The sequence below is a fragment of the Acinonyx jubatus genome, chromosome B3, assembly GCF_027475565.1.
Source record: "Acinonyx jubatus isolate Ajub_Pintada_27869175 chromosome B3, VMU_Ajub_asm_v1.0, whole genome shotgun sequence".
NCBI classification, from domain to species: domain Eukaryota; kingdom Metazoa; phylum Chordata; class Mammalia; order Carnivora; family Felidae; genus Acinonyx; species Acinonyx jubatus.
Genome location: NC_069386.1, coordinates 20,843,980 through 20,869,755, shown reverse-complemented (window position 1 = coordinate 20,869,755; position 25,776 = coordinate 20,843,980). Strand labels below are relative to the sequence as shown.

Sequence of the window (25,776 nt, the reverse complement as noted above, 5' to 3'; positions counted from 1 at the left end):
GAGTGTGGGAGGTCCTTCAAGTGTCAGCTCTCATATAAGGATGTCAATACATCTTATCTAAAGTCAATAATATATTCAGAATATATATTATTGTATCTATTTTATTTCACTTTTAAAAAGTATTTATTTTGTGAGAGAGATAGAGAGTGAGTAGGGGAAGGGCAGAGAGAGAGGGAGACAGAGAATCCCAAGCAGGCTCCACACTGTCAGTGCAGAGCCTGTGAGATCATGACCTGAGCTGAAATCAGGAGTTGGATGCTCGACCAGCTGAACCACCCAGGTGCCCCTTATTGTGTCTGTTTTATTTTTTTAATGTTTATTTATTTGGTTTTTGAGAGGGAAGGGCACTGGAAGAGAGAGAGAGAGAGAGAGAGAGAGAGAGAGAGAGAGAGAGAGAGAGAGAAAATCTTAAGCAGGCTTTATGTTCAGCACAGAGCCAAATGTGGGGCTCAATCCCACAAACTGTGAGATTGTGACCTGAGCCAAAATCAAGAGTCAGATGCTCAACTTATTAAGCCACCCATGTGCCTCTTGTGTCTATTTTAAAACAGAGTTTAAAACCATTATCTGGAGGGGTGGAAACAGCTACCAGGAGAATTAGAATCAGAAATGATGAAAAAGATTGGCCATGGAGTGGGGAAGTCTGGGTCAGGGAATGTGGCTTTTCTTTATAAGCCCTTTCCTCATTTGATTATTTAGTCTGAGTGAAAGAATCATGTCATTTCTTTAGAGCCTTGCAGCAGCCTGAGACTGACCGATCTGCCTGCTTACCTGGTAAGGCTGAGACAGGTGTCTGTCTGCAGGTGGGTAGGGCGGGGACGGTGGCCACAGCATAATGTGCCCAACAGCAGAAGGCAGGAAATGAGAAGTGCTCAGTGATTGGTGGGGTAATAGTATCTGGCACAGTAATTCCTGATGAAGTTAATGGTGAGCAATAAATTAACGTCCTGCCCTAGCTGGATGTTACTTGCATCTTGACAGCAACCTTTATTGTCCTGTGTCAGAGGAATGAGGATTGGAGCATTTCTAGTCCATGAAGGGGGTTGGTGAAGGAGTTTTCAATCTGTGGCACCTAGACTGTGCTTAAAGCCTCCATGTCATGCCCAACAGGGTTAGTTGGGAAAGAAAGTTTCTATTGTCTTCTTTTTTTAGTAGACTATTTTTAGAGAAGTTGTAAGTTCACAGCAAAATTGAGGGCAAAGTAAAGAGATTTCCCATATCCCTTCTGTCCCCACATATGCACAGCCTCCCCATTATCAACATCCCCACCAAAGTGGTATATTAGTTATAATCGGTGAACCTACACTGTCACATCATTATCACCCACAGCCCATAGATCACATTAGGAGTCACTTGGTTGTATATTCTGTGGGTTTGGGTAAATGTATAATGGTGTGTGTCTGCCATTAGAGTATTGTACAGCCCAACAGACTTAGTTTCATCACCCTAAAAGTCTTCTGTGTTCTTATTCATTCATCCTCATACCCCAGAGACTCGTGGCGACCCCTGATCTTTCTACTGTCTCTATAGTTTTGCCTTTTACGCAATGTCACCTAATTGGAATCATCCAGTAAGTAGCCTTTTCAGCTTGGCTTCTTTCACTTAGTAGTATGCATTTAAAGTTCCTCCATGTCTGTGCATGGCTTGATCACTCATTTCTTTTTAGTGCTGAATAATATTCCATAGCCTGGGTGTACCACAGTTTCTCTGTTCATGTACCAAAGGACATCATGTTGCTTCCAAATTTAGCAGTTATGAAGAAAACTTCTATAAATATTCATGTGCAGGTTTTTGTGTGGTCATGCATTTTCAACTCTTTTGGGTTAAAATACCAAAGATTGCAATTGCTGGACCGTATGGTAAGAGTAGTATGCTTATTTTTGTTAAGAAACTGTCACACACACAAAAAAAGAAACTGTCAAACTGTCTTCCAAATTGGCTGTCCCATTTTGCGGTCCCATTTTGTGGTCCCACCAGCAATGAATGAGAGTTCCATTCTTGCCAGCATTTGGTGTTGTCAGTGTTCCACATTTTGGCTATTCTAATAGTTGTATAGTGGTATCTCACTGTTTTTTTGGTTTTTGTTTTTAATGTTGATTTATTTTTGAGAGAGAAAGAGAGACAGAGCATGAGCGGGAGAGGAGCGGAGAGAGAGGGAGACACAGAATCCAAAGCAGGCTCCAGGCTCTAAGCTGTCAGCACAGAGCCCGACACAGGACTCGAACTCATGAGCCGTGAGATGATGACCTGAGCCAAAGTCAGACGCCTAACCGTCTGAGCCCCCCAGGTGCCCCTCACTGTTGTTTTAATATATTTCTCTGATGACATACGATGTGGAGGATTTTTTAATATGGATATTGACCATCTTTATATCTCCTTTGGTGAAGTGTCTGTTCACACGTTTGGCCCATTTTATAGTTGGAGTGTTTGTTTTCTTATTGTTTAATTTTAAGTGTTCTTTTATATTTTGGATAAGAGGCTTTTATCAGATATGTCTTTTGTAAATATTTTTTCTCAGTCTTTGGCTGGTCTTTCATTCTTTTGACAGTGTCTTTCACGGAGCAGAAACTTTCAATTTGAATGGCGTTCAGCTTATTAATTCTTTCTTTTATGGCTTTTGCCTTTGGTGTTGTATATAAAAGAAGTCATTGCCAAACACAAGGTCATCTAGATCTAGATTTTCTCCTATGTTCTCTTCTTAGAGTCTTGTAGTTTTGTGTCTGTCATTTAGGACTGTGACCCATTTTGAATTAATTTTTATGAAAGATCTGAAGTCTGTGTTTGGATTCATATTTTTGCAAGTGGATGTCCAGTTCTAGTGCCATTTGTAGAAATGACTCTATTGTATTTGCCTTTGACTTTTTTGTCGAAAATCAATTGATAATTATTATGTAGACCTACTTCTGGTCTTCCTAGTCTATTCTATTGATCTTTTTGTTTATTCTTTTCACCAATACTATACTGCCTTGATTACTGTAGCTTTATAGTAAGTCATGAAGTCTGGAAATATCAGCCCTCCAACTTTGTTCTTTTTAATAATGTGTGTGCCCACCATTTTCTCTTAGAACACTTGTCCCATCGCACTGCAGTGATTTGCTTTTATAGATGTCAAAACCATGGCTGGTTTCAAGAACATCAAAACCATGACTGGTTTCAATAACATCATCTTTGGAAATGATGTTCCCTGGGCTTGATATGAAATTATTTAGAAATTAGGATATTTTGAGTTTCTAGGATCATAAAGTCGTGATTTTGGGGGCATGTCCCAATTTCTTAAATGTGATTCTTTTCCAAATACAAGGATCACTATATGAATAACTTATATTTTCTGGTTTTCCAATAAGAACAATGCTTCTGGTTATAAATGTTAAACTTCTTCTAGGCTTTGCAGTAAGAAACGTTGATTAATTGTGTTAAAAGAAAAAACAACCATAGGAAGATGTGATTTTGATTTTGACTTCATATAAATACCTTCTGGAACAGAAGGTTCTCTGTTCATGGGTTCTGCATTTTTGATTTGGAAACTATGGTGCTCTGAGGTCTGGTTATGAGGGAAGAGCCTGTGAGTGAATGGTTTGAATTCTGCTGGCTGCTTTCCTGCTCTTTATCTAGGGAGGCTGGATCCCAGAGAAGGACAATAGCAATTAGGCCTTGTCGGGAAAAAAGAACACAGCCACCAGCGCTGGACCATTTTGCTTCCCCTGAACAAATAAGATAGTGTTATGCTGGCGTTTGGGGCTTGCACAGGACTGTGTGGCTGTGGCTTGTCTGCTGGCCTGCTTGGTGGAGATAAGATGCCCGGACCTATGCTGGGGTCAGGGAGGGGGTTTCATTCAGTGCACTTCCCTGCATTTCATTTACAGTTTTGGGGCTGATGATATTCACTCATTCTGTCAGGGACTATGTATGGGTTTTCTCTCTTCAATTTAGTAGAGCTTTTAAATCAAAATACATTGTGCTTAAGCTATCCAGAAACGTTTCACATTAAAAAACAAACAAAAGGTAGCTGTCGTGGTGACCCCCTCACCCACCCCCACACCGTAGCCCTGTGGACAGTCCCCTGGACTGTTCCCAGCCCAGCTGAAAGTGTTTCTGATTCTCCTCAGAAAGGGAGCTGTAACAGTGCAGATTATAGATGCATGTTAGCTTTAGTGATGGCAGGATGGAAATAGATGCTTCCTTGTTATTGCCATTCCAAGTACAATAATGAAGCTGCATATTTGCAGCTAGTGCTGAAGCCAGACGTCACTAGAGTAATTTGGATTAGTAGGAAGTTGGAACATATTGTTTTAAAAGAGATTTCAAGAGCGTCATCTTTGGAAATCCTATATAGCTATGAAGTGATTTTTTTTTTCTTTTTTCAATCCTACTTACATAGCTGTATCTGTTGGAATTTGTCATTCCATATCCGTTCTAATAGTGTATTTGCTGAAGCTATTTTGAATTCTGTTAAATGGGCTTGTTATTAAATTATGTTAAATACTTTTTTTTGCCACTCGGAAGACATGGGGGTATTTCTAGCATTCGTATTTGGGTCATGGAGATGCCACTTTGCATCATTTTGTCACATGTAAGAGCCAGGCTATTTCAAGGAAAGGCCAGAAGAGAGAGTTTTTATTTCTGAGGATATACTATGGACTAGGAAGCATGGGTTATTCAAAGATTTGTCCTCTTATGCTTTGAAATCTGAAATGGAGAAACTGGGGCCTCAGTGACATGGAGATTTAGAATCTGTGATTAGGCTTTTGCCTTCATTCAGGACTGGCTTTTTTTTTTTTTTTTTTTTCCGGGAACCACATGGAGCTCTAGACAGGCTGTTAAGATGATGCATGCCCCGAATGCAAAGCCCCGAATTCCAGGCTGCTGGTCACTTAACTGGGTGGGCAGGAGCGGAGTGAGGAGGCTGGATGGCTGGTTGGTGGGAGGCTAAAACTCGGCACCCTCCCGGGGCTGTCCCTCTTTACTCTTCAGATTCTCTGGAAACAAAAGAAGAGCTGGCCTCATTTCTTCTAGGCACTCTTATGCAGTTATAGGGAAATCCTTTCAAGCTGCAAGGATGTCAGAGGGCAGGCCCCTGGCCCTAATGCTTCCTGATTTTTATCCTTTGTTCCCTGGGCCTTTTACTTGAAGATATCTTGTGTGTGTATTTACTTTAAAAATACACCTTTAAAAACTTGTAAGGAAAAGATTTCAAAGACACATCATATCCATCCATTTATCCACTCATTCATCATTCGGCAAATACTTATTGAACATCTACTGCCAAGCACCGCGGTGGGCCAGCTGAGGGCTTCCTTGTTGCATGGAGCCTTGCATTCTAATATTTCCCACATCAGCACTGTCTGGGGCAAGGACTTTTGAGTTTTTTCACATATAAAGCAGAACACCTCCGCACCACAGTGTGCGTGTGTTAACATACAAGGCCTGAGTGCAAGAACTTCTGGACAGTTGGAGGTGGGCTTGGGGCAGCCTGCTCAGTGACTGACTTTAAAACAGGTGGGTCCACCCCTCCTAATACTGCCATCCCTGCCATTTGTGTGTGATACCAACACCTTCACATCTGTTAGTTGCTTTGTCTTCACAGTAGCCCACGGGGTTGGCAGGAGAGCAGGTTGAGGCTGGGGTCTCAGCAGTGGCCCTTGCCCAGTGTGCGCTGGGTCAGGTGATGGAGTTACAGAAGCAGATGGGAGAGGGCATCTCCCACCACGTGTGGCTCGCGGTCTTTACAACTTTAGCAGTTATCAAAAGTTTGGAAGAAGTTCCATTAGTTGTGGCATAAAATCACTTTGTCTTGGATAACTATGCTAGCCACGTGGTTGGTATTCCTTTCTCCTTGTGGAAGTCCTTGAGGAGAGAAACTTTATTTATTTATTCTTAAAGTTTATTTATTTATTTTGAGAGAGAGAGAGACAGGGAGAGAGAGAGAGATAGAGAGCAAGAGCAGGGGGGAGGGGCAGAGAGAGAGAAGCCCAAGCAGGCTCCATTCTGTCCTAGTGGAGCCCGATGCGGGGCTCCATCCCATGAACCGTGAGATCATGACCTGAACCAAAATCCAGAGTCAGATGCTTCACTGACTGAGCCACCCAGGTGCCCTGAGGAGAGAAACTTTAGAAGAAACTTGGTTTTTAGAAAATATTCTAGGTTTCCATTGTGTCTGGTCTGAGAATTACTTCTTGGCTTTTTAATGATGTGAGAGTACCTCCTAACAGCAGGGTTGGAAGAGAGTCTCCTTGCTGCCCTTCTGGATATCAGTGCCTGGGATGGTGCAGATGAGACGGGGTGAATCTGGCAGTCTGCCCACAGCATCCAGGGCCTCTGCACCCTGGGAAATTGGCTTTCTTCCACGCATGGTCTGTATGAGAATTTAATTAAAAAAAATTTTTTTTTAACGTTTATTTATTTTTGAGACAGAGAGAGACAGAGCATGAACGGGGGAGGGTCAGAGAGCGGGAGACACAGAATCTGAAACAGGCTCCAGGCTCTGAGCGGTCAGCACAGAGCCTGACATTGGGCTCGAACTCACGGACCGCGATATCATGCCCTGAGCCGAAGTCGGACGCTCAACCGACTGAGCCACCCAGGCGCCCCGAGAATTTAATTTTTATTAGGTGGCTTTGAAAGGGAAGATCTGTACACAGGAAGATATGTATGTTTGCTTTTGAGCCTAGGAAGGATTCGACATTGCAGCAGAAGTTTGAAACAGGTTGGGGTTTTGGGGCCATCTTGCAGCAAAGTCTCTTTTTTGGATGCTTTTGTTGTGCCGTGGACGCCCGCGAGGCCCGCGCTGCACTGTGGGAGAAGATATGCTGCCCAGATTTCAGAAGGGTGGCTGTTTTGACAAGCTGCTCATGTTCCCTGGGGCACTTTCAGGGACTCTGCATGTCTGCCACCTGCTCCTCCTCGTGGCGCAGTCCCCCTCACGGGGCTCTCCCTTTGAGCTTATCCCCGACCTCCCCCTCCCCAGAGAAGGTTAAAGAAAACAAGCATCCAGAGCACTTGGGGTCTGCCCTTCGTGAGTGCTGTTTTGGGAGAAGGAGATGCTTCTCGTTCTCTCCACCTAGAGGCTCAGCACCACAGCCTGATGCCCGAGCTGTTGGGGTTGTCACGGTGTGGGGTAGGGGAGGGGCTGCTGCTCTGCACCCCCTGGCCCTGAACCCTGCCCAGGCACAGCAGGTCACTGTGGTGTGTCCCAGGCTGCCGGCCTGCCTGTCTTCCCCAGTCCTCCACACACAGCAGCCGCACCACCCAGCACATATGTATAAGCCCACACCATCCGTGCACACCACAGACACCACACATACACATTGCACACACACCCGGCACACACAACATACACATTCCTACACACACACACACACCACCCATGCTCGTGCACACTCCCATGTCCACCCCCTCATACGCACACGCACCACCCACCACACACATCCACACACCCCTGACACACTTGTGCCTAAACCACTCAGTGAATGGAACTGAATTCCTTACCTTCCCCTGCCCAGATTAATACTCCAGCATCACCCACTGTTCTGGCCTAGAACATCTTAGTCCCCAGGGTCCCCCAGCCCTTGTTTTATTTCTCTCTTGGGCCACGTGTGTTTTTGTCATCTCTGGGCTCACCCTGTGGTGTGTGTGGATGTTCTGATCAATTGGGAGGGTTGCATCTCTGTGCCAGGGGTTGCCTTCCTGAAGAGACTCCGACTCCCCTCCACCCTTTCCTGATGTTCAGGAGCAGTGGCTTCTGCGTGGGAAGCTCCACTTGCTCTCTTCCCGTCGATCCTTCCCCTTCCCCTTGGTCATTTTTCTTACTGCAGACAGCTCCCCGACTATAATATGAAATCCTGGAAGGCGTGGGCTGTGGGTGTCATTACAGTGCTGGGGAATAATAAATGTATTTGGGCAAAAGACCCAACAAGTACACACATATTTAATAAATTAAAAGTGAACACCCCCTTAGCCTCCCTCCCGTACTTCTACTCCCTTCCCCAGAGGAAACCGCTGACAAGCGTTCTGCCCTTTCTGGTCTGTTCTGGATGCCTTTGCACCCATACATGAACTTGAAGATACGTATACATTTTCTAGCTGGTTTGATGGATCTCTAACTGGGATCTGTACACAGACGCTCAGCCTCCAGCTATCTTTCCGCTTTTCACTCAACAGTAGGCCTTAAGATTTCTCCCTGTCAGTACGTACTGGTCTGTACTCTTGTAGAAAAAATGGCTCAGAGTATTCCAGTGTGTGGACTCTGCCATAATTTATTTAACTGCTCTCCTATTTATGGGCACTTAGGTTGTTTCCTAAGTTTTTTAAAAAGATGGCTGCAATGAAAAACCCTCATACAGACATCATTTCAGATCTGTGTGAGTCCTCCTGGAAATGGCGTTGTTGCATGAAAGGATGTGCATATTTAAGTTTCTGAAAAGAGAGTGCTGAAATGCTTTTCTGAAAGGCTTCATTGGGACTCCTAAAGAAATATTTTTTTTTTTAAAAAGAGAAAGCCCGCAAAAAAGGTCATTCACCACCAACAGCCAAATAAAGAGAGACTACTCCCTCAGGCCATGAACTTGGAAATGCAGCAGCTTGGGAGAGACCAAGGACGCAGGCTAAGGTTTTGCGTGTTTTCTAAGGCTCCTTTGCTGTCTCCACACTTGCTGCCTACCACCCCTCCCCCCACCCTACAAAAACCAGTCTGGGGGTGGGGAAGAAGGTGAATAACTGGAACCCTGAGAACTTACTAACATTCCTCAATTTGGGGAGCAGGAGGCTGTGGTGGCTGGCTTTGGGGAGGATGTTCCTGGAGCCTAATGGCTCTCAGCAAAGTCAGGGGAAACCTGGCCTCCTGTAGGGCTGCTTCCTAGGGTCTGTTTGCATTGCATTCTGGGAGAATCCCTAAACCTCATCTTCCAGTTTACCCATTAGCTCCTCAGTGGTATCTATTCTTACATTTAGCTCTCAATCAGCCATGATATTTAAAAAAGTTAGCAGGATTAATGCTTTTCAGCAGTTTTAGGCTTTACAGAAAAACTGAGCAGAAAGTTCAGAGTTTCCTTTTGCCTCCTCACTCTCAAATGCCTGCTTTCCCCTATTATTCACATACAGTCTTAATATGGCATATTAGTTAACAATCGATGAGCCAATACTGATATATTATTGTTACTATAAATTAGGGGAAGTTTCGCTCTTTGTGTTGTGCATTCATGGGTTTTGACAAATGTTTTGACTCAACTAGTTGTGTACTTGTTTTGGGACTAGCCTTTTGTGATAGCCTTTTTTTTTTTTCTTTTTTAAGCTTATTTATTTTGAGAAAGAGACTGAGAGAATGTGTATGAGTTGGGGGAAGGGCAGAGAGAGAATCTTAAGCAGGTTCTGTGTTGTCAGCATGGAGCCTGAAGTGGGGCTTGAACTCATGAACTGTCAGTTCATGACCTGAGCTGAAATCAAGAGTCAGAAGCTTACCCGACTGAGCCACCCAGGCGCCCCTTGTGATAATCCATTTAGTGTTTGCTTTCTGTGACGTGGGGGAGGGCCGGGGTGCTGCGGTGCTGGCTTGTGTCTGAGGACTGGTGCTCCTGTGGTGGCCTGGTCCCCCGACTCCTCAATTCTTATCCCATGTCCACTTGCGTCCACCTGTCCCAGCACAGCTGCCCACCGCTTATGGGCCATTGTGGGGCAAAGAGGGGCTGGTGACTTGGCTGCCCTAATTGGTCCCCGACTACTCAGCCTAAATAACAATAATAATAATCACTGGGAGCCTCTGTGAGATTCTGAACTGGCAGCAAGGTGAGGCAAGGTGGCCTTGCAAGGAAGCACTCCTATCGCCCCCCCCCCCCCCCCAATGCTCCTCTTCATCAGTTTTTGCTCCTTATTCCCTCTTGGATTCTGTGTTGTTTGTCTTATAGTGTTCTGGCAAGATGTAGGATTTTAAAGGAATATCGGGGTGGGGATGGGTGTGCGTGGGGAGTGGGGATGCGGGGCCTGTGCAGGAGCCAGGCTTTGGAGGCAGGAATCAGGGTGGCTGCTGCCCAGCCTTGTCCCTATAGTGGGTGGAGAGTGGGCAGCAGTGTGGTGTACTGTGGGGGCTGATGCCATGGCACAGCCAGGAGACACACGGGCCACTGTTCTGCTGCTGTGGCCTCACGTGTGCCCAGGGAAGTCCGTGTTCCTGTCCCCGCTGGCTCACGGGGAGGATGTGAATATAGAGGAAGGTGGGAAGGGATTTGAGGTCTCTTTCGTATGAGAACTGATACCTTTCTTTGTTAGAACAGGAAATAGCCTGGATGTGGGTGTCTCAATTGGAATAGGCTGTTTTCCCACAGTCCTACAGGGGAGGTTTCCCTAACGGCATCCTTCCAACTGTGACCATTCATAAGGCAGAGCCTGTGTCCCCCTCTGTGTGCTTGGTGGGGATGTGGCCCTCCTCCCCAGCAGGCCTGGCTCTCTAGGCCTCACAAGCCCTTGTAGCTGGAGGCTTGAGTGGGGAAGGCAGTTTCCCCTCAAGTCACAGATGGGAGCTGTGTTTCCAGGTCCTACCTCTGGGGCCTTTGCTCACCCCCAGCCTGTGCCTGGCACATAGGAAGTATTGATGAGTGAGCTGGTCCCAAACATGGTGTGGGGCTGGTAGGCAAGCTATAGGTGAAGTCCTCAGACCCTGGTTGAAGTGGCCACTCTGCCCACCTGGCCATGGGTCTCCCTGAGCATCAGTCTGTGTGTGTCCTGGGGACAGTCCTGTCATTGAATCAACATCCAAGGGGCTGCCATTGAGCACTTCTGTAGGTGCTGTAGGTAGGGGAGTATTTCATAGACCACAGCAGGTGGGAATTGAGGGGTGTCCACCCCAGCAGATGAGGTGGATCAGGATGGGTGCAGGACAGGACAAGGGATGCAGCCTCGGGGTGAGTGGGACACCATGGAGGTCAGGCCGGATGTGTCTGAGGAACAGCAGAGAGCCTGTGAGGCAGGGGCAGAGCAAGTGACTGGGTGGAAAGCCAGAGGGTGTGGATGCGGGAGAGGAAGTTTTCTCCGCCATTGTGAGAGCTTTTACTCTGAGTGGCAGTGGGCTGTTGGAGGAAGAAAGAGGTTGAGAAGAGGAACATGTGATCTGACTTATGATTTAAAAAGCTTTATAACAGCTTTATTGAGATATAATTCCCATACTGTAAAATTCACTCCTTTACAGTGCAGAGTTTTTTAATATGCTCACAGCATTATGCAACCACCACCACCCTGTAATCCTGGAACATTCCCATCACCCATACCCTTCAGCAGGCACCCCCCATTTCCCCTTCTCTATTACAATGCCTTTGATTTCTTTTTGTTTTAATTTTTATTTAAAAACATTTTTTTAATGTTTATTTTTGAGAGAGACAGAGAGAGACAGAGACAGAGTGTGAGTGGCGGAAGGGCAGAGAGAAAGGGAGACATAGAATCTGAAGCAGGCTCCAGGCTCTGAGCTGTCAACACAGAGCCCAATGAGGGGCTCAAACTCACAAACTGTGAGATCGTGACCTGAGCCAAAGTTGGACGCTTAACTGACTGAGCTACCCAGGCACCCCTCTACCCCCCCTTTTTTTGATTTCTTTAAGTGAACATTTTATTGAGGTGTACCCACCATAAGGGCATGTGCACACATCCTGGATTGAATGTTTGTGTCCCCCCAAATTCATTATGGAAATAAATACCCAGTCCCCATATCAGGAGGGAGGCCTTTGTGGGTGATTCGGTCACGAGGGTGAGGTCCTCATGATGGGATTGGTGCCCTTATAAGAAGAGGCCAGACAGCTCTGTGAGGATATCCACTATGTGAGGACATAGCAAAACGTTGGTGCCCTACAGCCCAGAAGGGGACTCTCACTAGAACCTGACCATGCTGGCACCTTGATCTTAGGCTTCCAGCCTCCAAAACTGTGAGAAATAAATTTGTGTGGCTAAGCCACCCAGTCCGTAGTACTTTGTTTTAGTAGCCCAAGCTTAACTGAGACACTATGTAGTTCCTCTGTGTTGTGTTTCAGGACCACCCTGGCCGCTAAGGTAGGGTGCTATATAGAGTGAGGGTTGCAGCAGGCAGCCCTGTTAGGAGGCACAAGATCATGGAGGCCATGGCTGGGGAGGGTGGTGGGGAGGACCAGAGGAGGTAGAGCTCTGGAGGCACCTGAAGCTCAAGCCAGTACTGGGCACTGGTGAGAGAGGAGTCAAGGGTGTCCCCAACTGGGCAATGAGTTGTAATCACCTGGGAGTGGGGGAGGCTGTGGGTGGAGCTGGATCTTTTGCAGAGAAAGTTTGGCCCACCTTGGACATGCTGAGGTCAAGATGCCTGTTAGACATGCATTGGAGGTCCTGAGAGGTGGATGGCCGGTGTGGACTTCCAGAGAACTCAGCTGGAGTTACACACGAGGGAGTGCTCAGCTTAGATGGGTCTCAGTCCATGGTCCTGTACTTGGTGTCTGCACATCCATCAAAGGACAGCCCACCCAGCCACAGCTGTAGACTATTGAAGTCATGGCAGGCCTGGGGTGCAGTTCAGGGGCATCAGCTTCCTGTAGCAGGTGTGGTGACCTAACCAGAAGTCGAGGGAGCTGTTTGGGGGCTTAGCACCTATTTCTAGTTTTTGCTTATCTGGGGATCCAGTCAGGTGCCAGATTCCCCTCAAATTTCCTCCCAATTCAGATCCATCAAATTAAGAATACCTCATATAGTAGACAAAAAATTTAGTCCATTTGGAGAATTTTTACACAATTAGTGGGATTTCCATCATCTTACTTACCCTGTTTGATCATATTGAGATTTTTGTGACAAAAAGAAGTGTCCTTTTGGCATAAAACAAAATGATAACACTCTCAAAAGTTGGCAAAGTACAACAGTATACCTACAAGTGCTTCAGTGCGGCCACATCATCATATCTTGCATTGGATGCTATGTGTCTGATGCCAGATGGAAGGCAGCACAGTGGGCATAAGAAAAGAGAGGGTTTCAGAATGTGGTCACCCCAGGGTTGGGCCCCGAGAAGTCAGTGGGCCCTGACTTCTCCTGGAACTTAGCCCTACCATCCTGAGCAAATGACTTACTTGCCCTTCCTTAGCTTCTGCTGGCCTGGTCGTGCAGGATAAGAATAGAATTCCCTCAGGGCTATTGTGCTGACTCCCTGGGGGTGAGGCTCCAGACTCACTGGCTTCCTTCCTGCTGGGCAGATGGACCTGGAGTCTTTCCTGGAAGGCGGGCCTTCCCTGGTGTATTTTGCAGGACAAGGGGCTCCCTGACAAGGACCAGGACCAGGACCCTCCACTCTGGGCCAGTGGGTTGGATTTGTGTTGATCCTTCTGCCCTAAACCACTGTGTGCCCCTCTGCTCTCTCTGCTGGGGCCTGTGTCTTGCTATCCCTCTCACCCCCGGCACCACTCTGTGAGATACATGGAGCCTGTGGTCACTGCTTTGCAAAGTCACCATTTTAGGGGGACCTGGGTGGCTCAGTCGGTTAAGCGTCTGACTTCGGCTCAGGTCATGATCTCATGGGTTGTGGGTTCGAGCCCCGCGTCGAGCTCTGTGCTGACAGCTTGGAGCCTGGAGCCTGCTTTGGATTCTGTGTCTCCCTCTCTTTCTGTCCCTCTCCTGCTCATGCTTTCTCTCTCTCTCTCTCAAAATAAATAAACATTAAAAACAAAAACAAAGTCACCATTTTGGGTCTTTCACAGTCGATCCTGATTTTTTTTTTTTATTTTGATCCCACTCACTTGACTGGGTGGCCCTGCTGCCTTAGGAGTCTGCATATGGCAGACCTATATGGCCTTATATGGCCATTGTCACATGTAACAGAGCAGAGTACCTTTCCAGGCACAGATGTTTTTAGAACACACCTTGACTCCTAGTGTGGCACCATTGAGGTGGGGTGTACCTGTGGGTTTGAAATTTTGTGAAGGGGAGTGGACCCCCTTTACCTTTGTCCTGGGCCTGGACTCCACCTGAGAGCACAGCCCTATGCCCCCATGGCTAGTCTTGCAGAAGTGGCCACCCTAGACTTTCCCTGAAGCCAGTGCCCAGCATGGTCCCCCAAAGCTAGGGAGCACCCCTCTGCCTGCCAGCTGTTGGCTGGGGTGGACTCAAGTCCCGTTTACTTATCTGTGCTCTGGGAGACCAGGGCTCTGCAGAGGATTGGAGCATGAGGGCACAGGGTGGTGTCATTTCTCTACCCAGCTTGCCCTTCCTGGGAAAGCAGGACATGGAGGTGCCTGTCTTTGTCTGGGTTTATCTGTTGTGGGTTGTGTCTGGGAGCCCAGCAACAGGGAGTAGGCTTTTGTCATCCAGCCCTGGACTCGAGCCAGGACTACTGTTCCAGACCCCCTACCCCACACCATCATAGGAAGAACTTTTTTTTTTTTTCCAGGAAAATTATGGTGAATCTTGGTGTTTCCTGTCTGCAAAGTGTTCTCTAGAAGACCTTGTGGAGCATGCTCACGTTAGATCAGTAAGGAGAATTCTGGGAGGGTATTGAGGACAGAGCCATTAGATATGTGGACCATTTAATTCTATTTCCTCTCATTATTTTGCTTAAAGTTCTAGTTCCTCTCCATCTTTTCAGGGTGCTTTTCTCGTTTCTCATTTCCCCATGCCCCAGGGCAGCCTCGTATTGAAGGTGTTGCTTTAGAGTGTCACAGTGCTTACTTATCCCTGGCTGATCTTGCTCTGGGCAGTTTGGTGCATGTTAATGTTCTTTCTGAGATGTCTGAGGTCCCCCATGTTCTAGATGGGACAGGAGGGGCCAGGGGAGTTAAATAGTTTTCTGGGATTCTCAGGAAGCAAGTCCAGGCAGTCTGGCTCCAGATGGGCTCTTCACCACTCTGCAACTGCCTCTGGGGGTGCTTGTGGCCAGCCTTGGGTCTGGGCCCTGTGCTCACTGCTACCGGGGTCAAGGCACAGACTATAGCAAAGCTTGGGATGGGGTGCAGAGGGTCTGTGTTGGCCTCTGAGCCTCGGCTCCTCACCTGCAAAAGGAAAGGGCGGAGCTGGTGCTTCCAGCTCTAGGCTCTAGGTAGCATCCTTTTGGGGCTTATCTGGACCCAAGAAGGGCTTCCTCTTCTTCCTTTTGGGCCGCTTGGCGGTGCTGGAGTCATGTCATTGTCACTGAAGTGGGCAGCAGTGCTGTGTCCCCATCAGCTCCCTGGGCCACTTGGTGCTGGCTGTGGCATATGCATGTCCTGCTTTCTTCCTAGGTGGAGGATGTACTCATTCATTCATTCCATGTGTTTTTATTGAATGTTGGTTGAAAAAATCTGCTTTCATAGATCTGGCTTTCCAGGGAGGGCAGGCAGGCAATAACCAAGATAAATAAAAGACACATATCAGGTATCAGATGGTGGCAATAGCTATGGAGAAACATAAAGCGGGGGAGGAGGCCGGGGAAGGCTGGTGGATGGTATCATGGTTTTAAGTAGGGTGGTTAGGGAGAGTAAGGTATGAGCAGCGGCACGGAGGGAGCCATGTGGATAGCCAGGGGCATGGCCCCTGTAAAGGCCCTGGGGTACCATCTATCTGTTATCTTCGAGGGAAGAGCAAGGAGTCCAGGTGGCTGGTTCTGAATGAGCGAGGGCACAGGTATAGAGGGAGAGGTCACGAGGGGTGGTGGAAGGGATGCATGCCAGATTGTGTAAGGTCTCAGAGACTGTGGTGAGGACTTACCACTGGGGATGATCATTTGGTCTGGTGCACCAGGGCTAGATTTGCAGGGGCCAGCATAGAGGCAATGAGATGTTAGGTGCCATACAGGGCATGGGGGCTCAGCCCAGGCATCAGTGGTCATGGGGGAGCAGTGCTGGGAGTCTGTGTTGACTTCAGAGGTAGAGCCAGCATGATTTCCCTGATTAGTGTGAGGGCGAGGGAAGGTGAAGGGCCCAGGATGGCTCTGAGGCTTCAGCCTAAGCAATTTGAAGGAAGTAGCCATCAGCTGAGATGGGAAGGCTTTGGGAGATGTTGAGAACAAGTTCTCCATGTTCTGTCTATCAGCGGACCCATGTTTGGCTTCCCAGACAGACACCTACAGCAGCCCCTGATTTTCTGGTTCTTGGAGGTAGAGGAAATATGAAGGGCTTCTTGGACACTGACTGGGCTGTGTCAGGATACCTGCCAGGGCTGTGTGCCATTTGCTTGAGGGCTGTGAGGAGGATATGGCTGCCCCAGCTGCTGTTTGCCACCTGGAGGCTGGGCCGTGTCTGTGCAGGGCAGAGCCTCAGGGCAGAACCTTCTGGCTTGCATATCTGGGTCCCTGTCCCTGGTCTGTACATTCTCATTTCTGTCTTCTCAGACCTAGGTTTGATCTTTTTTCCTTCTCAGATTTTTTTTTTGAAGTTGAGGTATAATTAATATATAACATTATATTAGTTTCAGGTATACAGAGCAATGATTTGATGTTTGTATATATTGTGGAATGATCAGCACATTAAGTCTAGTTAACAGCCATCACCACACGATTACAAAATTATTTTCCTTGTGATGAGAGCTTTTAAGATTTACTCTCTAAGCAACTTTCAAATATGCAATACAATATTATTAACTACGGTCATCATGGTCTCTATCGTATTCCCAGGACTTATTTTATAGCTGGGGGTTTGTATCTTTTGACCCACTTCACGCATTTCACCAACCCCCATCCCTCGCTTCTGGCATTCTGTTCTCTGCCAATCTGTTCTCTGCATCTATGAATTCAGGGTTTTTGTTTGTTAGTTTCTGTTTTTTTTAGATTCCACATATAAGCGAGATCATATGGTGTTTGTTTTTCTCTGTCTGACTTATTTCACTTAGCATAATGCTGGTAAGGTCCATCCATATTGTTGCAAATGTCAGGATTTCCTGTTTTTAAATGCTTAATTTAATTTAATTTTAATTTTAATTTTTTTGAGACAGAGGGGAGCGAGGGGCAGATCGGGGGGAAAGGGAGAGAATCTTAAGCAGGCTCCATGCGCAGTGTGGAGCCCAACATGGGACTCAATCTCACAACAGTGAGATCATGACCTGAGCCAAAATCAAGAGTCGGATGCTCAACCATCTGAGCCACCCAGGCACCCCCTTTTTAATGGCTCAATAATATTCTACTGTGTGTATATATACACTTTTTTTACTAGGTTTTCTTTATCCATTCATCTGTCAGTGGGCACTTAGGTTGCTTCCATATCTTGGCTATTGTAAATAATGTTGCAATGAACATAAGAGTGCAGATATCTTTTGGGGTTAGTCTTTCATTTTCATCAGATAAATACCCGCTGGTGGAATTGCTGGGTCAAATGGGAGTTTTATTTTTAATTTTTTGAAGAACTTTCACACTGTTTTTCACAGTGGCTCCACCAACATACTTCCCACCAACAGTGCACAAGGGTTCTCTTTTCTCCACATTTTCATCAACACTTGTTATTTCCTGTCTTTTTGATACTAGCCATTTTGACAGGTGTCAGGTGATATCTCATTCTGGTTTCGAGTTACATTTCTCTGATGATCAGCAATGTGAAGCATTTCATGTACCTGTTGGTCATCTGGGTGTTTTCTGTCTCAGATTCTTTAGGGACTGGGTGGAGAAAGGCCTCACCAAGCTCACTTGCGCTGTTGGCCTGGGGGAGGGGACATGGTGGGACCTTCCTCTGACTGAGAGAAGACAATATGCTCTATGCACAGTGGTCTGTTGAAGTGTGAGCAGGGGCGGGGCAGGAATGGGCAGTCCAGCCACTGCACATAGAGGGCCATAGGCAAGAAGTGACTCTAGCAGGCTACAAAGGTTAGGGCTGCCCTTGACCCTGGGGACAGGCCTGACCCTGTGAGCTCTGCCTTCCTGAGTTTGGTCATTTTTCTGCTGTCCAGGGGCCCAGTGTCAGGGTGGACCTGGTGGAGCTTGGTGTGACATTGCCAGCATCGTGTCCCTCCCAACAGGCCAGGCAGCTTCCCTGTGCCGGCCCAACCCTAGCTTGTCTGTTCACAGCAGGGTCACTTCATCCCACCAGTCACCATTCATTGTGAGGTGGACCAAGCTGGCTGGTTGTCAGGAGCAGAGCACTAGCATTGGCCTGGCATGCCTGTCTACCCCCGTGTCTTCCCGTATTCTTTCTGGGGTTGAAGAGGAGTCATGGAGGGCACTGCTGAACTTTACTCCCAGTCAGTTCGCGACTGGGGGGATATATGAGTTTCTGGAGTGTTTACCATTTCCTTGTGAACCTTTTTTCTGGGTGAGCCTTGTGAGCCGCTGAGTGTAGGGCAGGGGGGAGTGGGGAGGGGCACAGTGTCACCTGCTTCTTACCAGGGAGGAGGGTCGTCTGTCAGACATTGCAGAAGGCAGAGAGCTGAGGACCCAACCTGGGCACATAGTAGGTCGGCTCCACAGTTGGCTTTTGAATGGAGGGAGATAAGCAACCAAGAAAGACTCTTTGGTTCCCAGGCAGCCTCACCTCCACCTCTGTGGATGACCTCTGGAAGAGGAGTGTCCCTGAGAAAGTCATTGTATTTTTAGCCTCAGGGACATGCTGCACATGGCAGCCTATGGCCCATAGTGGTTAGCAGGTTGGTGAAAGGCAGTTTTGTGCAGTGTGGTAATTATGCAGCTCTGGGGGCTGGCAGGAGGCTTTCCATACAGAATGCAGGGCCTGGAGTCATAGAGAGCAGGGGGAAGTCATGAAGGAGCTTTTCTGTGCAGCCTCTTCTGAATGGCTCCATAAACATACCCTTTGGGGGACTTCTCTCCAAGGGACTTTGCAAGTCTGACCCCTACAGGGACCTCTGCATTTCTTCCGGGGACTCCTGGATGAGCCCTTCTCTTCCCAGGTCATCCTGCACCAAACTGACCTGATAACCCCCCTCCACAGTCAGAAACTTCTGGTGGCCTCAGAGCTTGGTGTTGAGTGCTCAGTATGGTTTCAGTGGCATGTTTCACCGCTTCTGCTGTGGCTGGTGTCTGTGACCCCAACCCAGTGCTCTCATTCAGAGCCCTTTCCCGGTCTTTGTAGCTCCTTGAATTGACCCTCCCCTTTCTTGAAGGCTGTGTTTGAGGCCCATGTCCTTGGTTTGCTGGCTGCTGTGGCATCTGTAGTCTGGAGTGCTGCCTTCATGAGGCCAGGTAGGCTCCTAGAGGGAGCAGGGGATATGGTTGAGAATGAAAACTGCAGAAACCGGACAGACTGAGAAGAGTGTGCTTACTACTGGAGTTCAGGGATGCCTTTCCCAGTTGGGTTTTGAAGAGTGAATAGGAGTTTGTCAATAAGATTCTGGAGGAACAAAAAAAGGAATGACTCGAACACTGGCAGGAAAGGGGTGAAGCCCCAGTGGCATGGGGCCTTGGGGAATGATGAGGGGAGACTGAAGCAGTGGTCAAGGCTGAGGCCTGGGAGCTGGCTGCTTTGCATGCTGTGGTCAAGTCAATGACCATGTCATGCAGTATCATGCCTCCATGCACCCCATTAGTGTCCCTGGCTGTGGTTGGGGCAGGCACAGGTGTGGTTTGGCCTGGTTGTTACCTGCATGGACAGTGATGCCCTCGTCCATTGGTATTGGAGTGGGCCCATGGTTGGGGGTGGGCTCCATGTTTGGATTTAGGAGGACTTCAGCTGGATGGCCTGTTCTGTGGACAGGGAACATGGCACCAGCCATCGACATTGAAGCCCAAGGAACCTAGGGTGCCTGAGTTGGTTGAGTGTCCAACTCTTGATTTCAGCTCAGGTCATGATCTCACGGTTCGTGAGTTTGAGCCCTGCATCTGGCTCTGTGCTGACAGTGCAGAGCCTAATTAGGATGCTCTCTCCCTCTCTTTCTGTCCCTTTCCTCTTCTCTCTTTCTCTCTCTCAAACAATGGATAAACTAAAAAAAAAAAAAAAAATTAAAAAAAAAAGCTTAAGGAACCTTGTAAGTCATGCCTTCATTTGACATGATAGGGAGACCAAGGTCTTGGTGCTGGAGGTGAGGCCTGATCCCCAATATCTTAGTGCTCCCATCCTCCTCTGAAGTAGGGAAACTGAAGCATGGGTAGGTTCCTTAGTCCTCCCAGGCTGTAAGAGGCAGAGTTAGGATGTCAACCAAGGTGCCTCCGTAGTCCACCTCCTTGCACAGATCCAGGCAATGGCCCATGCCAGGGTGGCCCTGGTCTGCAGGCTGCAGGCTGGACGCTGCGCCCCCGTGTGTCAGGGAGGAAATGATGTCACTTGCACAGGGGATGACTTGCACTGTGCCCCCACATGTGCATATATGATCACTCTGTCTTTGAAAAGGCTTTTTTCAGTGTATTTTGTAGAACTCCCAGCCATGTATGTCACATACGATTTTAAGATACTGCAGGTGACATGAAGCTCTGTATTCTGGGTAGCGTTTTGCTTCTTTGGAAAACAAATTGGTAACAGAACTTTGAAGAATGTGCTTCATTTCCTGTTAGATCAAGTGAAACCTGAAATATTAATGCTATAGGGTTTCCCGTGTCTTCTTCCAAAAGGGTTAGAGAAATACATTCCCCACTCTTTTCTACCGAGGCCCGGCCGCTGGTGGCCTCAGAATCGTTAGCTGTCTGTGTGTGCTGACCTTTGGGAATGAGCAGGAGGGCTCACTTGAAAACTTGGAGAGACTCATGATCTATTTGCAGCTCTTTGATTTTCAAAATGTTCAGCTGTTCTGCAGAACCTTGGAGTTCTGATCCCGCAGTTCCGAGCCGCCTTTGACGTTTCGGTGCAGGGAGCTGTTAGCCTCTTTTTTTTTAAACGTGTGGTCCGTCGTTCAGATAAGAGAGTTGCCATGTGTTCATACATAAGCAGCTTGCTTGAAGCCCATTGATACCCTATTTGTGTTCTGTTGTTTCAGTCTCTGGAAGATTTACGCTTTGCTGAATCCCGTGTGGGCAAACCAGCCTCTGAGGCCAGGACCGTCCTGCGGATGGCTGAGAGTCCTCTTGGGCCTGGCGACTGCGAGTGAGTAGGACCTCACCACTCACTGGGTGATAGTCACCACTGGGCTGGGCCCCACCTGCCGTTTCGTATACACCTCGGCTCCCGTGCTGAATGGGAGCTGAGAGAACAGCGTTGTGTCCTGTGGCCCCCACCTCTCTCTAAGAAAAGCTTAAATGCACCTACACTAAAATTTTTCATTGCTTTATGTTTTTACAAATTTACCTTTATTTTACAGAAAAAGGCAAGGAGGAGTGCAGGGTGTCCCTAGAGGACCAATGGCCACACAGTAGACTGTTTCCTATGACCCTGCCTGTGTCCCCTATCAGACTCACCAGGGTGCTTTCTGTTGCACTGTGTTCTGCATGGCACTGTGTTGCCTCCCCAGGCAGCCCCCCTTCCAGTTAGGTGCACATGGGCCAGGGACATCCAAGTGAGTGGCTCTCCCTGGGAGTGCAACAGGGCCAGCAGGATGTGGGCAGGGTCTCCCCGCCCAACCCTGCCCAACTCCAGGCTACTCATCGACCCAGGTGGTTGACCTGAGGTCCTGCCATTAGGGGCTCTCTCCAGGGTCACCAGGTGGGGGCAGGGCAGCTTGGGGACTGGGGGCCACTGTGGAAAGTCTCCCCAAGTGGATGGAGCCGGGCACTCAGGCTGTGACTGAGGCATTAGATAAGGCTGTGTCTGAGGGTGTCACCTGTTGGCAGTGAGAGCCGCAAGCCTGTGTTAGCTATCTAGGGCTGCTGTGACAAAGTACCACAGACCGGGTGGCTTAAACAACAGAAGCTTATTTTCTCACGGTTCTGGAGTCCAAAATCAAGGTGTTGGCAGGGATGGCTCCTTTGGGGACTGCAAGGGGAGTCTGTTGCGGGCCTCTCTCCAGCTCTCGTAGTTTGCTGACAGTCTCTGGCCTTCCTTGACTTGTGGTGCTATAATTGTAACCTCCACATAGCTTTCTCCTTGCGCCGTTATCTCTGTGTCCAAAATTTCCCCTTTTATTTTTTTTAAAGTTTATTTATTTATTTTGAGAGAGAGTGAGCAAGTGGGGGAAGGGAAGAGAGAGAGAGAGAGAGGGAGACGGAGGGAGAGAATACCAAGCAGGCTCCACACTGTCAGTGCAGAGCCTGACGCAGGACTCGAACTCACGAACCGTGAGATCATGACCTGAGCTGAGACCACACGTCAGACACTTAACCCACCAAGCACCTAGGTGCCTCCCAATTTCCCCCTTTTAAAAGGACACCACTCAAAATGGATCAGGGCCCACTCCAATTACCTCATCTTCGTGATCACCTGCAGAGACCTTGTTTCCAATTAGGGTTACATGCACAGCTACTGAGGGTTAGGACTTGAATATTGCCTCGGGGGCCATAATTCAACCTATAGCAAGTCCCCTCCCAGGACAGGGCCCATCTTCCGGGTGCCTGTGGGGTCTGGTCAGTGGAGCGGCCCAGCTTGTCCTGCAAAGGGGAGGGGACATCAACAGCTGTGTAATCATCCCACATGAGACCTTTTCCTAGCAGGGTCCCCAAGTGCAGCTTACAGCCAGCCACAGCTCCCAGCCCATGTTCCGTCCTTCAGTGGCCAGTCTGCCTGGCCTTCCGGCTCCCTGTTTTTATACAGCACCTTCGTTGGCTCCCATTCTGCCCTCCCCCCAAAGCCTTGCTGTGCTTCACTCTCCGCCATCTGGTCCCTAATCCAGACCCCACTGAGCAGCTCAGTGCCAACCCCACTTTACACCGTCTTTCGGGAAACATCCTGACCCACCCCATTATGTCTCCCTCCTGCCTCTCAACCTGGCAGCACGGCAGCTCCTTCAAGTATACGTTGAGAACTTAAAAGCAGTAAGAGCACTATTTGTTCTGTACATAGTGGGCCAGGCACTGTGCTGGGGGAGCCACACAGAGTGACTCCCTGAATGCTCGCTGAAGGCCAGGGAGGAAAGTGAGGTTCTTGCTCACATGCACAGACCTGGAAAGTGCCAGAGCTGGGATTTAAAATCACGGCTGCAGTTCCAAAGCCTCAGCCACACCTCCAACACTATGCTGGGTCCTGTTCTGGGTGCTGTGGAAACTGAGGCAGCTAGGACCCAGCCCTGTGCACAGGTGTGCTTACACAGCATTCTTGGCCAGGTCCTTTCAGGCTGTGACATGACATGCCCCACCTGCCCTTAGCCCCCCTGACAGCCCTGGGTTCGCTTTTTCAAATATTATTTTTATTTTATCGATATCCTATACATATACATGTTTTAAGAAGTCAGGAGTTCTGTAAGGTTTGTGAAAAAACAGCAGATTCTTGGCTATCGCTCCTACTATCCCCACGAGACCCCTGCCCTATCCTGCTCCCTGTGGACCACCACTTCCAGCTTTCAGCTGTTTCTTCTGCGATTTATCACACATTTGTAAAGATTATGCATGCACTCTTATTTCTGAACTCCCTATGGTGGTGAAAATGATTTTAACTCACAGTTTTCATTTCGTAGGGATGCTCTATTTAACCAGTGTAGTTATTTCATAATTTTGGGTTAAATCCCTATAAAACGTGTATCAGTCAGGATAGACTAAATCAGGAGACAGTTAAAACACATCCCCTAGATCTGAAAAAATTCAGTTTCTGATTAGCAGGTATAGTGTTTATTTATGTTTCTGGCTCTCCTTTTGTTTTTGAGCAGTTTCAAGAGAAGATGAAGAAAGGTTTCTAACCCTGTTTCCTAAACACCAGAAGTCAGTCCAATTGTTCTTTAGCTTACCCTGGTTGGCTTCCCGTTCTCTCATCCCACTGAGAATTCTCATCCAGGTCACCAACACCCAGTGTTGACAAATCCAACACATGATTTTCTGTCAACATCCTGAGTGCCCTGCAGTGTTTGGATGTTGTTGTTGTTGTTGTTGTTTTTTCTTCTCTCTCTTTCTGCCTTGGTCTCCATCTTAGGGGGAAAGTCTCTAGTTTCTCACCATTAAATATGATGTTATCTACATTGTTAAAAAACTGAGGTAAAATTCACATAACAGAAATTAACCAGTAACCAGCTTAACGTGTGTAGTTTAGTAACATTTAATGCCTCTCTTGTGTCGTGGGGGATCCATCCCTTCGATTGTGTTCCAAGACATTTTCATCATCGATTGTGTTCCAAGACATTTTCATCATCTCAGAAGGAAATGCTCATGTTTGTTAAGTGTTCTGTCCCCATTCCCTCTCCCCCACCCCCCAACCTCATCACTCAGCTTTCAGTCTCTGTGGATTTACCTATAATGGATGTTTCCTATACAGTTAGAAATAATACAGTATGTGACCTTTTGTGTCACAGCCTCTAGAACTGTGAGAATTATTGTTACAAGCCACATAATCTCTGGTACTTTGTTACAGCAGCCCAAATGGACTTTGATTTGGCATAATGTTTATGCGGTTCATCCAAGTTGTAGCAGATATCAGAACTTCATTCCTTTTACGACTGAGTACTGTTCCATTGTATATTTATATCGTCCTGTTTATCCGTTCATCTGTTGATGGACATTTGGGTGGTTTCAACCTTTTGCCTGTTATGAATAATGCTATTATGAACGTGTGTGTACAGGTATTTGAATACATGTTTTCAGTTCTTTTGTGTATATACCTAGGAGTGGAATTGCTGGATCACATGGTAATTTTTGAGGAACCACCAATGTGTTTTCCACTACTGCTTTATTATATTCTCACCAGCGGGATGTGAGGGTTCCTGTTTTCCTCAACCTTACCTACTCTTATTGTTTTCTTTCTTTTTTTTTTTTTAAAGTGATGGCCAACCATCCGGGTGTAAAGTGGTATCTTATTGTGGTTTTGATTTGTATTTCCTCTTGTCAAGCTAAGGATGGTCTCCTCAATGACTAATTTGGTGAATTTTTTTTTTTTAAATCAGGAATTGGTGTTGTCTTTTGTCTAATGCTTTTTCTGCATCAAGTAATATGATCATATATTTTTTCTTCTTTTGTCTGTGTGGTGATGGCTTATATCAGTTTATTTTCTCATGTTGATCCAACATTGCATCCCTGGAATACATCTCACTTGGTTGTGATACATAATTCTTCTCAGATATTGTTGGATTCTATTTGCTAATACTTTGTTGAAGATTTTTAGGTGTGTATTCATGAGAGATACTGGTCTCTAGTTTTCTTTCTTGTAATTATCTTGTAATTATCTGTTTTTGATATTAGGGTCATACTGGATTTATGATATAAGTCAGGAAGGGTTCCTTCCTTTCCTAATTTCTGAAGTAGATTGTAGAGAATTGGTATCCTATCTAACTTAAACATTTGGTAGAATTCCTAAGAGGAGTCATCTGGGCCTCGTGGTTTTGGGGGGAAGATTATTAATTATTGATTCAATTTCCTTAACACAGATAGCTGGTTTGTCTTTCTCCTTGTATGAGTCTGGTAGTGTGTATCATTTAAGAAATTGGCCCATTTTATCTAAATTATCAAATTTGGGGGTATAGAGTTCTTTGTAGTATTCTTTTATTATGCCTCTAATGTCTGTGGGATCAGTATTTCTTTCATTTCTGATGCTAGTAATTTGTGTCTTCTCTCCTTTTTCTTGGTTAGCTTGGTCAAAAAACCAGACTTTTAGTGTGTTGATTTTTTTCCTATCATATTCCTGATTTCATTGATTTATACTCTTTCACTATATTTCTTTTGCTTGATTTAGACTTAAAATTGTTCTTTATCTCGGGGTGCATGGGTGACTGAGTTGGTAAAGTGTCCAACTCTTGAGTTTGGCTCAGGTCATGATCTCGCTGTCATGAGATCGAGCTCTGTGTTGGGCTCTGCACTAAGCATGGAGCCTGCTTGGGATTCTCTTTCTCCCTCTCTCTCCGCCCCTTCCCTGCACATGTGCATGCATGCTCTCTTTCTCAAAATAA

The 25,776-nt window shown here is 47.1% G+C and overlaps 1 protein-coding gene across 6 annotated transcripts in view; it reads left to right on the top strand.

Annotated features, from left to right (window-relative positions):
- The window catches only part of APBA2 (amyloid beta precursor protein binding family A member 2), a 265,825-nt gene that overhangs the window by 25,755 nt on the left and 214,294 nt on the right, over positions 1 to 25,776 (top strand). For 3 of the 6 annotated variants that reach the window (XM_053223646.1, XM_053223648.1, XM_053223643.1), the window contains exon 2: positions 20,800 to 20,906. The exons of the other annotated variants lie outside the window; for them this stretch is intronic. The gene's annotated coding sequence lies outside the window, so the exon portion shown is untranslated. The remainder of the gene's footprint in view (positions 1 to 20,799; positions 20,907 to 25,776) is intronic. 6 annotated transcript variants of the gene reach the window in all.